This window comes from Pteropus medius, unplaced genomic scaffold (genome assembly GCF_902729225.1).
Source record: "Pteropus medius unplaced genomic scaffold, Ma_sr-lr_union100, whole genome shotgun sequence".
NCBI classification, from domain to species: Eukaryota; Metazoa; Chordata; class Mammalia; order Chiroptera; family Pteropodidae; genus Pteropus; species Pteropus medius.
The window spans coordinates 15,896,670-15,907,586 of record NW_024355205.1 but is presented as its reverse complement, the minus strand read 5'-3'; positions in this window follow the sequence as shown (position 1 = coordinate 15,907,586).

Here is a 10,917-nt window from a genome sequence, read left to right as displayed (position 1 = left end):
TAACCGTGGGCTAGTGACTGCTGGAGACCTCGATGAGGCCTGGATGGACATGATAAACCTAATCAAGCAGATTTTCTCTTTTATGAATCAGAAATAGTGATCAAAAGAAGCCAGAGTGGGTAGTGATTCTCTTTTTTTCTGCCTCCACACTGTTAACATGTGGAACACACACCATTGTCAGTAACATCTGTCATTACACTGCGGCAATTCTCAACTGCTAGGGAGTGGGGAGGGGAAGCAGCAGTATAAAAATCTCCAGCAATGTCTGCTAAAACCACAAATGTATATACCCTTGACCAAGTAATTTCAAGTCTAGAAATTTATTCAACAGATATATTTGCTCACTTGCAAAATGATATATGTAGAGGTTATTCATTGCAGTAGTGTTTTACTAGCAAAAGGTTGGCCAAAAAAAAACCAAAACCAAAACAAAACAAAAAACCCAAACAACACTTAAATGTTGATCGATAGGGAATTTATTAAGTTATGTTACTAATAAGTATATATCTATAAAGTGTAAAAAATAAATGTACTAAATGGAATGACCTTCAAGATATATTAAGTGAAAAAAAGCAAGATATGTTAAGTGAAAAATATATTATACCAAAGAGTATAAACAGTATACTACAATTTGTGTAAAAGGTGAGGTGAAGGAAATGTGTGTCTGTGTTGGCTTATATATGCATAAAATCATAAGGATAATAAAGATTGCCTCCGGGAAAGGAAATTGGATGGCTGGTGGAGGGAAGTGGAGAATTTTCACTGTACACTCTTTCATCCTTGTTAAATTTTGAACCATGTGAATTTATGACCTATTTTGAAAATTAGTTAATTCCATGATAGCTCTTTCTTAGGAGTTAAGCAAGAGAAGCTTTGGGATTTTCATGAAAACCATTCAGGGCACTTAAGTAACCCTTGAATGTGACTAAATACCAGTGTAAAGACCTAGGTCTCCTCTTTCCTTTTGTTTCTGCTCATTTTTTTCTTTTGACTTCTTATAGTTTTTCTTTAATCCTTTTCCTCCTTTCCTTATTCTATTTTCTCTCCTTTTTCTTTCTTTTTTTCTGAAGACCATCATTATTTTCCAAGGTAGTCTTAAGACTATTATATAACTTTCCTGAAATAGCAGTTTCAGAGGTGTTAAAACCTGGAAATAGCATGATTTCAAATGTAAAACAGAGAGGACAGAGTTATTTGAGCTATTGCAACAAAGAAATAATGATAATATCCACTGAAGTACTGTGTGCCTGTTAGGTGCACCACATGTAGTGTTATGATTTCTCACAATTGCAAGGTACCTATTAATCCCATTTTAGATGGGAAAAATCAAACCTGGTGAGGTTAAATGCCTAGACTTAGTGGAATCAGGATTTGAGCCCAAGTCTCAGCTCAAAGACCACAGTCTTTCCTATGTACTCTCTTTCCTCCCCAAACTCCTTGATTTTCTCTATTTTCCCGACACTAGCTGCATAGTTATGCTTGTAGTCTTTTGTTCTGGAAGCAACAGTCATGTTTAATAGAAAAAAGTGATTGGGAAAGGTCATCTATATAAATGAGAAAAATGACAATAGTATTACTATCTATTTATTCTGAGAGTGGAATTTTATTTAATAGATGCCAAAGTCATTAACAGCCTATTAAAGTACATGAAAGACACAGGAATGCCTTTGATTCCACAAGATTCTCATGATTAATACTGAACCAGTGAATCCTCCTCCCTGTACTGTTTTGTTTTTAATGCCCAAGGTCATATAGCTGACCTCTTTCTGTTATTTCTTTTACTTAAACTTACTTATGCAGTGAACAGAATTATCGTCACACAGAAAAATATAGAGAGCCCATCCTCCACACTAAGGGAAAAATGTACTGTTTTGAGGATTTAACAACTATTGTACATATTTTATTCACTTGTTCTCTTAGCAACTTAATTGTCAAGAAGCCTGTCTGCTTTTAGGCTGGAGGCCTGCTTTAAATGTCAGTATGTATCCTTTAGTATTTCAAGTATGATTCGTACAGCTCAACCAATAGTTGTTATTTTTTTTTTAAATGCAACGTGAACATGTCTGAATACAGCTATAATTGGAAAACCTTCTTGGGGAGTTCCTTTACTTGTAAGAGAAATGGTTTAAATATGATAGTATACAACTGCTTAGTTAATCTATTTTTAATTTTTATGAAATGCTTCGCTCTGGCCTTTGATGTTCTGATACAGCTTTACCTTTGGTGTCTACACACACACACACATCACTACTTCTTAGCACATTTCTAAGATGATGTTTTCCCATAGGAGAAGATAAGCCTGTGGAAAGGAGGAAATTCATGGGTTGCTAGGATAATAAAATATTTGTCCAAAGCTTTCATTTAACAGATAAGGAAAATGAGACCCAGGGAGGCAAAGTTACATACCCAAGGTCACACAGCTGGATGGTCACAAAGGCAGGGTTGGAATCCATTTCTTCTGACTTTCAGATTGAGATATGGTAGATTGATCAGAGGAAGCAAGCCTTACAACAATTTGTGGAAAACGTGCCACTTTGAAACAATGTTCCCTTGCTCCTGGCTACCTTCTACTCCCTCCTCAGTTTCCTTATCAAGTATTTTTTGGTTGAAACTTATAGCCCAGACTATTCTGTGCCTTTTACTTGCCTTCAGTCTTTCTTTTTTCTTTCCTCAACTCTACTCCAATTCTTATGTGTACTGCTGCTTCTTCATAGTGGGAAAGTATTTTATGAACCTGCTTAAAATTCAAAGGAGGTCATTGAGCAAGGCATTGCCTAATGCAAAAGACTGATGGTAAAAATGCAGACAGCAATGGAAGAGAGGATTTTATTTTTAATTAAATTAAGGAGGTATGTAATGTTGGTTGGGAGAGGGAAGAGCTTAGGTAGTAGAGTGGTTCTCAGCCTTTAAATAATAATATCTATGCCACTATCAATCAACCACCTAACTTTATACAATCACCTTTGTATAAAGTTAAGCTTCAAATCCATAGTAAAAATAAGAACTATTATTTAAGGGTTTGCCCTCTAAGCCTGTAAAACAACTAACTTTTTAATAGTTCTTTTGTAACTTGCTGCTAATTCCATAAATCCCATGTTCTTTTCATTTCATCACTTTTTCTCCCAGAAAGTCCAACAGCAAACCTTCATAATTTCAGAATTTGAGGAAATTAGGCCAAATCTGTTTAGAAGGTGCACTGGTTAATTTTATGTGCCATCTGCAACAGGTCCAGGCCGCTGTGTAAGCTGTTCTGCTGCTTAGGCATATGATCCCAGAAGGTTATGTTGATATTATTTTAAGACACTATTGCCTGGATGTTGTGGCAGGTGGGGTCAGAATGTGAGGCACAAATATACACACTCAATAGAACTTGGCTGGTTTTGGATGGTACAAATATGATAGTACATACTTATTTACTTTTTTATTTTGATGAAATGCTTCTCTCTTGTATATATACACAGAGATTTTATTAATGAGAAAGCTGATATCTGTGGGAAGGTGGGCTTCCTATTTTAATACCTCCATGTGAGACTTGTCTCCCTACAAACAGGACCTGAAAAGTCCTCTTCTGCTCTGTTCATCTTTGGGCCTGGAAGAGTGAAGAAGAACAAACAATTTCTTCAGGTAGCTCAGCCCTAAAGAAAGAGAAGGGAAGGGGTTGGGCTACTCATGCACTATTATACTTTCTAAACTCAGATGTCACTTTATCTCCTTTTGGGCAGAGTAAATGAAACAGCCAGAGGAGCCAGAATTATTAATGGAATTCCCTCCACATGGAAGGAGACGTGGACAGACATGTCCCATTCTACCATAAGTTAGTGAAGATAATATGACTTAATGTAGGTGAAACACTTAGGGCCTGGTCTAGAGTCAGTACTTGATTAATGGAAGCTCTTTTAATTAGAAATCCACAGACTCATTTCTGGTCTAAGTGTCTCCATTAACTATGTGATTCAGGGCAAGAGATCACATCTGTCTTCTCCACTGCTGAATCCCCAGTACCTAGACTGATGCCTTGCATAGCACTTGTAATAATAATATCAACATCAATAACACAATAATGTTTTTTAATAAATTATCCTCTCTGAATTCATTTCCTCACCTATAAAATGAGGAATTTGATCTTGATGACATTTAAATTTCTTCCTTGATCTAATGATCTAATTCTATAACAATTAGGGAGACTCGGCAGGTCTGATACACTTCTGTGATTTTTTTGGTTTTAAAAAAGACAAAAGGACTTGCTGCCAGCATTAGCATTTAGTGCCTGTAAAATGGAATCCAATATTCAGAAAGGGTAATTCATTTAGAATAGTAACATCCATAATTCTCTAATAATGTTAGGGTTAATTAATTTTTTTGTTATCACCCAAATATCTTGGTCAGTTTTAGTAATAATGCCAGTATTTTCTTCCATTCCTTATAATTTTTTTTTAAACTTTCATTTGGGGATGATAAAAAGCTTATCTACTAGTCAAGAGTCCATAGCTATGCTAATATAAGGTTTCTCACTTTAATTAGGATCTTATGGAACAAATTCAATATCACCAATCGTTCAGATAATTGTTTTAGAAAATAATCTTTTCTTTGCCCACTGAACCAAAAACAAAACCATTCTTCACTTGTTACCGTATGAGAAATAAGAAAATAGGCTTAGGTACTAATATGACCATGACACTTTTTAAGGCATCTTTGTATCTTATTATTAAGTGATTGGTACTTATTACCATGTGCCCCATTGTCCACTATGCGGCTAGGAAGTTTACGTGCTCCAGAAGAGGGCATGAACAAATCAGAATAGAATTCAAAACTTTTTCATTAGAAAATATAAAATTTCTTATTTGAACAGATTTGCTAACAAAGTCAAATATCGTAAATCTAACATGAGCAGCCTCAAAAAGACAGTGAAAAATACATTTGGTGAATGAATTCAGCAACTCTAAAAACAAAGCTTCTTAAAGACTCAGATCTCCTTTATGGCCTGCTGTTTCAGTTTGGAGTCTAAAAGACTGTCTACTTTGTGTCTGACTTATTTTCCTGTCAGACAGGAACTGGAATTTGAACTTTGCTCTCCAAAAGCCAAAGGCCAACTAATTTAGAAGGAGACTCTCAAAATCAATGATGGTTTCTTCTAGTTTCATTAGTTCTGTCTAAAGTGATTAAAGGATTTGATTCTCAGATAACCATGATCCTTATTGATATTTTTACAAACCACATTAATTTCTATACTTAGTTCTGATCACTTGTGGCATTCCTGGGGCAAGTCTGGATTCATGCAGCATTCCAACCCTGAGAGTCTTTTCAAGTTTCCAACAGAGTGCTGTGCTGGTGAGTGATGATCCCTTTATTGTAGTAGCCCCAAGGTGTGGAAGTTGTTTCCTGTGGCCTAGACTCAGCTCAACCCCTACACTTGTTGAAACATCTGCAAATACTTTTTTCGTTTCAGAGGGATCTGACCAGAGCTAGCCTCCCGTCAGGATTGCTTCCTTTTTCCTGATTGTTCATATAAAGCATCAATAATCTAGGAAGGCATTTAGTAAGAGAGAAACTGGGAGGGCCTAGGAATTAGAATGGAGCACTTGGAGGTTAGTTCTAATGGGTTTTCTCTTGTACACATTCATTAATTGATTCATTCAACCATCTTCATGTATTAGGTGATACTAGCAATACGAATAAGCAGCAGTCTCTGTCCCCAAACAGGAAACAATCTATTACATGTGTCATTTATTGTCTTGAGGTAGAGAATTACATTAATCAGTTTATAGTAATAAACTATATAGTTGCCAGTATCTTCTATATCTAAAGTTCCACAACTGGTTTAATTTTTATCTTTGGTAGGTATAGGATTTATGGAATATTTTACCTAATCTCTTTGTTTCCCCACCTTGAAACCACATAAGATTGAAAGCAACACTCTCTAAAGGTTTTTGTAAGTGATGCTTATCAATCAAGTAATACCACAGGAATATTTACTGGATAAGTAAAATGATAAGTTGTGTAGTGGAGTAAGCATATTCCTTCACTTGTTTCATTTGCTTTAGGCCTGCATATTAAGTTATAAAACTGCTTTATTGTTAGAAAGAGATTATATTTTAAAAGTGTTAATGCAGTTGGATCATTTTTATGCTTATATCATATTAATTCCAAGATTTTAATATATATTATGCATACATTGCACATTTTAATGTTACATTTAAACTCTCATTTTATTACAATCAAATCACATGAAGATCTAATTAACTCTGTCCTGGGAGTTGTTGAGCAGTAATTATACCTTCAAAGCACAAGGAGATTTAAGGTGTATACAGGGTGCGGCCCATCCACCCAGGATTTCAAAACCACAGTTCTCAGGTCCTGTTGGGACTCATCTATTTGCACGTCTCGCCTGCAGGCGTTTGAACTAATCAGGTCACTACATCCTGACACTGCTGTCTCTATCACTCATTGTTTTGCAATATGACAGAAGGTCAACCGACCACAGGGAAGTTAGCAACAGGAAAAGGAAAATGCTTTAATACCCAAGGCCATCCCCTCAGGGTTCAGCAGGACATATTGAATCCTATATCAAATCATCTGGTATCAAATCCTACAAATGAGGATGGCCAAAGGGTTGAGCCATGCTGTCTGACTATATCATGCTCTTCAGCTGCAATGCAATACTGAGGCAACCTGTTGTGAGTTAGTTGACAGTTCTTCCAAGACTGCTAAATTTGAAAAGGCAGGTTGTTGTTCTATCAGTGGTTCCTTTCTGCTGCAGACCATTTCATATGGCATTATGTCTTGGTTAGTCTTCACTTTGGACATCTTGGAAGTTGACAGGGGTTGGTTCACTTATCCTTCGGCCATGGCTTCTCCCCATCCCCCAATGTCCCTGTCTTAAGACTTATAACAAAGGAATGCTATTAAATACAACATGAAAATACAAGTAAAGGGGCAAATGGGAGCTAGTTGTCTGAGAACTCTGAAGAAAAAGAGAACCATTGAGGCTCTATGATGTTTTGTTCAGATTAGAAAAAGATAACCCTTCCTCAGTTGTATGCAAAACACATATCTTAGCGGGTGAAACTAGAGTTTAATGCCTATGCACCTCCTCTGCCAGGCACCATTATGCAGTCAACAAACTGCACAAATGTATGGCGCCCTGGCAAAAAAGGCATGCATAGCCTTAAAATCATGGCAGAGGGCATTAAGAAAGATGGGCAACTTTGACATGGAGAATGATGAAAAGCAGACAGTATTGTGTGGTTTTGTCTTATAATATTCTAAATAAAAGACTGATTAAGGATGGTATCTGCTTTCTGATTCAAGTTAACACCAGTTACCACTCTGTGGTGACTTTTTTTTTTTTTCCTCTTAAGGGATCGCTTCTAAAGACCAGGAACCAAAGATGTATGTAATATATTCCCATTCCTAAGGTGATCTGCATTCAAATAGAGACTGAAACATTTAAACATTAAATCAGTTTTGTCTGTTCACTGCTCTATCCTCAACACCTAGAACAATGCCTGACACACAGTAGGTCCCTTAATGTCTTGAATATATCTTTAATCCTACACATTCAGTCATTGAGCAACAGGAAATTCCACCAAGGTCTCTCACCTTGTAGATTCCACAGATCGAATTAGGAATTCATCAAAAATTAATTTTCTCCTTGGCACTTCATAGGCCAGAAGTCTCAGCTCTTATAAAACACCATTGCCACAAACAGTACTCAAATACTGATTATTACAAACTTTCATTACACATATGAAATATTGTCCACCAACGACAAAATGTCTATAAGCCAAATATTTTATGGAAGGATGCGGCCTCCTACACTGTATTTCAGTACTTGATAGGCTAAGTACAAACAAAAAATGTGGCACAGTTGTATTTAAACATTAAACCTTTCTAATTTTATATATGGGTTATTGTAACAGCGGTGTATTATTCATAATTGAATATATCATCTCCTTCCAAAGATCTCAAAGCACCTTTGGTGAGTAAGGAATATTCGTCTCCACACCTCTGGTGAAGTAGGTATGCTATATGCGTTATTTCCATCATACCAGGATCACACATGAGTAGGGTTGGCATTACTCATGACACTGTAGTTCACAGCTCTAATCCATCAGAGTAGTATCGCCTACACATTCATTCATTCACTCATTCCTTCCTTCATTCAAAAGAGTCATTTGATGCAGTTTGCTAGGCACTTAGGCTCACTCTTATTTCCATACTAATTCACATCGTATAAACATTACAACCTGTAAAAAAAAAAGTCTCATAGCAAATATTTAAAATTCAGAGCAGAGATTTTTCTGTACATGGTGACTAATCACTGTTTCGTAGTAACATACCTACCAGTGAGTCACATGTATATTAAGGAAATGATTGAAACACAAAAAATTTAAAGATATACTTCTCTTATATGTTGCGGATGTTAAGCATGTGTCTATAACATAAGGCTCATTTTTTCATTGTTTGCTTGGTACAGTTAAATACTCGCATTTTCTGTCTCTAATTAGAAGTTTCCGCCGTGTATTGTAGCTGAGTTGGTACAAGATGTTCAAGACCATGAAAAGATGAATGTAATAGCTTCCTCATGTCTTGGGCTGAATTGTTTTCAGTTCATTTGTCCTTTTAAGTAATCTTACTGTTTGTACCCTGACTCTCTCACTGAATTCACAATTATTCCTCTTGCCAAACCGTGCTTCCAGACTTGACTGTATAAATTCAATTTCATGCACGCATATGCAAGCCGTGTGCACTGCCTGTTAAACGAAGCAATATAAACAAACCAGAGGCACATTTTAAAGACCTTTGCGTTCCATGTTACAGTGGTTTTTCTAAGTGTTACCTACTGGGCAGTGGGAAACACTAATTCACAGAGGTAATTTTCAGTGTGCGCCTTGAAAACCGGTTTGCTCATAGATCCCAACCCCCTAACCGTGCAAGTTGCATTTTGTGCTTTTCCTCCCCGGCTCCCCACTCCTCGCCGCCCCCTAGGAATAGTTCTGACGCTCCCCGCGGGGGTCGTCTGGAAGGGGCTAATATGCCCCTCAGCTCCCTCTGCCGGAGCCGGCGAGCGGGGCGGCCCGGGCCACCGCCACCGGGGCAGAGCAGGCGCCCGCCCAGTCAGCGGCTGCGTGACAGGCGGCACTTCCCAGCCCGACGCTGTGGTAATTCAGACTGATCTCATCGCCGGTCGTCACGACACGCACTTCCTTGACTGCACGCGGCGTAGCGTGAGAGGCGCCGGGCAGCCGGCGGCCCACCCCGGAGCCTGCGTGCAGACGCGCCCGCCGGCTCTTCGAGGCCCGCGAGGCAGAAAGCGGGTTCTACCGGTAATAAGGTCGTCCTTCTCAGTCGTCAAAAAGATGCCCCCGGACGTCAACAACTAACCTATTCTCTCAAGCGCTGGCCTTCGCTCTGTTTAGCCTCAGCGGGCCCTGTCTCTCACCGCCCCTGAGGCGCAGCTGCCATCCTCCCACCCCCGAGGTCGAGAGCTGGCGCCGGGTCCTTGGGGTCAGTCGCCCGGCAACGCAACTCGCTGCCCAGCGTCCCGGGCGTGCGTGCACGTCGGGGGCGGACAGTTGGGGCTGAGGCGGGCGCCGCGGGGCCGCTCTTCCCTGGTGTCCCTGCCGGACGGGCAGGGTGCGAGGCCGCCACGGTTCTGGGCAGCCCGGCCAGGGATTCCCTGACGGAGCGGCCGAGAACGGCGGGCGCCAAGGCCGCGGAGGGAGCGTCCGCGCGCCCCTTCTCTCTCGGTTCCGCCGCCGAGGTGTTTGCTTCACAGCAGCGGAATTTGGAGTTAAGTTGTGGACGTCACCCGCTCGGGCTAAAGTCGGTGGAGGGCGCGGGGGTGTCGGGGCCCGGACGGCAGCAGGGATTCCTGGCAGCAGGGATCAGGCGGCCGGGGCAGCACGCGAGGCTGGCACCGGGCCCGGCAGGAAGCCCCGAGTGAGCACGGAAGCGGCGGGGCGGGCCGCCCGGGGTTGCGTGACCTGCCGGCCTGGCGGCCGCACGCACTTCGTGCCGGGACGCGGCCCTCCCTCGCCGGGGCCGTCGCTGCAGCCGCGGGGCGGGAGGCGCAGGTGCTGGAGGGCGGTGCCGGATTTCCACTTTTACAACCCCAGCGGGGAGCGGAGTCACGCTATATTTCTGGGACAGGGAGTGAGTTCACTGGGGAGGACACAGCGTCTCCTTGTTATCAGAACGTGGGTAACATTCGGTAATAAAACCCGCTCAGACAGGGTATATGAAACGAACTGGAAACCAGAACTACTCTATCAATAAGCAATCATGCTGGGGAAACTTACCAAGGCAAGCTTTCAACTAAGGCACGGCGCACAGGTGCGGGTCGTGTGACATGCTTACACGGAAAGGAACCAGAGCAAGGACCACCGGCTTTGGGGCGCTCAAGTTTTTTGGTCCACTCTGCACAAAGATATTAAACACTCATGAATCTGTGCGTGCTGTCGTCATTCCTCTTAGAAGTGTTCTTCCCAGTGTTTTATTTTAAAATCAGAGGTGCCTCATTTCCCTAGCATGCTAACTGGAGGGACCTCTCTTCTGCTGCAACTCAAAAGTCCCGGGGCATTAAAAAAAAAAAGTTACAGATGTTGTAAGACTCGAGAATCTAAGTTCTTTCACAAGATCACATGAGTGAGATGTGGGGATTTTTTTTTTGTTATCTGTATAATTCAAGTGTTTGTAGATAAATGTTTGGAGGACAAAACAAAAATATTAACACCAAGACAGTTTAACACAAAACCACACCAGTCAACTGAAAGCTCACAAAATTACACAATAGCTTATTTTCTAATTAAACTTTGATTTGGTGGATCTGTGCTTATTTCCCTATTATCACTCGAATGCCTATGTCGTCTAGTTAAACACACAAATTTATTTTTATTACACAGATAACACACCATT